Below are 2,511 nucleotides of genomic sequence, written 5' to 3' on the forward strand. Positions count from 1 at the left end.
TCTCCGCGTCTTACTCTTCCACCATCGTCCCGGAAGTCTTGGAAGTTCAGTATCGTTAAAAGAGGTGTATACTGATGCCAGGTTGGCAAAGAATAAAGTGTGGTGAATTTGCATGGCATTAGCTAAGCTGGACCTATATTTTCTTCCCTGCATAGGTCTTAGTTAACATGGGCCACAAGAGACATTTTTTGGTAGATTTGGAAGGTCAAAGAGAAGCAGGAGTTATATTCTTTTTATGCCTAGATGGTCAGTGTGGTGGCTTTAGGAGCTGCTCCAGCTCACATACATGGTAGTTGATTGATTTTGTTGGCGTGGCCAGTAGTCAGGCACACAGGTTCTGGAGCTCCTGCTGGATCTCCAACTTCAACTTCTTCTGTTTCCGGACTAGGCTCAGGAGCAGAAACAGAAGCAACAGTCATGTGAACTGTTAAAACTCCCACAGTCACATAAAGTCAAATGCCTATAATTCACCCAGATTCTATACTTTTCCTAGTGGTTCTGTTTGTCTGGTGGAACCCTGACTGCCATAGTATATCATAAGAAGTCAGTAAAGCAGAGGAATTTTGAGTATTAGCCAAAGATTTGCTGGAAAAATGACATAGAATACCAGGTAGATAAGGAAGAGAGTGAAGACAGAGAAGATATGATGGATTGAAGAAAGTGCACTTTGAAATAAACTAGAGGTCACAATGAGGTAGGAAAAGAGCCATCATGGGAGCAGTCAGCATGCAAGTTGGTATCAGAATGGTTAGGGATAAGAATGCTTCCAGACTCATGGATTTACTGGCATGAAGAGTCCAAAATAGCTCAGTAAAGTATGAAAAAAAAGGTATTTGGAGAAGAGTTATAGATAGCTTGTGGATTGTGGATGATGTTGTATTATCTTTTGTTGACAACAGAATAAAATACCAATGGTCAAATTCAAACCAGTGCTTGGCACATAGTTGGCTTTCACTAAGTTATTTGTTCAGTGAATGGATGGACCCATATCTATTTGACTTTGAAAGAATCGACTGTGATCCAATTTACCTTGATATATAAGTTTAGGCCAAAAATACCATGATCATCAGGACCAATATTTCTGGCTCTCACCTCTTTTCTATCTAGCAGGTGTGGTGTAGTAATGTATATTGGCTGTAGGAAATTAGATTTGTCATTGAGTGTATGGGACCAAAGTCTTGAAAATCAAAAGAAATATTGATGCTCAAAAAATGGTATGCAAATAGGATAAGGTGTAGATTAAATAAGTGTAGCTATTTGAAGTGTTTTTCATTATATAGGTGGACAGTTTGGGGTATCTTCTTTTTACAGTTGGAAGCTGATTAACTTAATGATGAGGATGTAAATATCAATACACCTGTATTAATTGTATGACCTATGAGAACGGAGTTTGATGGAGCAGAATAGTACTTCTTGCAACAAATTGCAGGTGTTGGGGGCTTTGCTGCTTTTCCTGTCTCTGGCGATAAAAAGTTTACTTTTTCTATTGGAAGAAAAAGAGGACAAAAGGGCAAATGTGTCTATCATTCAGTGAAAGGAACAAATAAAATATTATGCTACATAGAGCTGCTATAACTGATTATAGTAACAAATTTTTAAAAAGTTATAAACTCAGAATAATTTTCTTTCTCCTCCTAGTTAGAGCTTACTGTGAAACATTGTTCCAAGCAAATAAGACAGTTTTGATCTAATGATCTACTTGCTATTTTCTTTTAATTTTTTTTTTTTTTTTTGGCCGTGTCTTTGCTTGCAGAATCTCAGTTCCCTGACCAGGGATTGAACCTGGACCACAGCAGTGAAAGGGCCAAGTCCTAACCACTAAACCACCAGGGAACTCCCTGTTTTCTTTGAATTTGAAGAAGGCAATTATACAATAGGCAACCCATTAGGAGTAATTAGACTGTACAGTGATATCCATAATTAACATATAACCTTTAAAAAGAATCTCTACAAACAGTCTTAGAAATTATGTCTATCATGGATATCTTTTACAATTTTAAAGACTTGGAGAATTTTTTTTTTTTTAACTTCTTCGTAAGTAGCTTCAAATGAAATAGACAAGTAGTTGTTAGACAGGAAGACTACAATGAGTTACAGACAGTGATCCATGTAATTTCATTTTAAGAATTGAGGACAAGGGAAAAACTCCACCATGTTTTAGGTCACACAAGAGTATATCTAAAAATATTTCAGCCTGGAATACAGACCAGGTACTCAGTTATCAAAAATCAAGTCCAAAGGTATCAGATTCTGTCCTTTTCTTCCCCATGGCAGGTTTTGAAGTTTTGATTAGACAACATTTTCCCCAAGTTGGCTTTGACTCCATGATAAAATGTGTTGGTAGCTAAGTGAATGTAAGATTGTTTCTTTGTATGTCTACTATGCTGTAATAATCAGAAACTCCAGGATGAAAAGGATAGAAATGGCCCAGAGAGTTTTCACAAATATAAAGTGCTCTCAGAATTTTCCATAGTAAGAAGGGAATGAAAGAATAGATAGAATAGATAGGGA

General features: G+C 36.8%; 1 non-coding gene across 1 annotated transcript; it reads right to left on the reverse strand.

The window, feature by feature from the left end:
* Positions 1-1,761: 1,761 nt before the first annotated feature.
* On the reverse strand, positions 1,762-1,833 carry TRNAE-UUC (transfer RNA glutamic acid (anticodon UUC)). Its single transcript has one exon. It is a non-coding gene; the product is annotated as a tRNA-Glu (tRNA).
* Positions 1,834-2,511: the final 678 nt, after the last annotated feature.

Source organism: Lipotes vexillifer, unplaced genomic scaffold (assembly GCF_000442215.2).
Source record: "Lipotes vexillifer unplaced genomic scaffold, Lipotes_vexillifer_v1.1 scaffold1434, whole genome shotgun sequence".
NCBI lineage: Eukaryota > Metazoa > Chordata > Mammalia > Artiodactyla > Lipotidae > Lipotes > Lipotes vexillifer.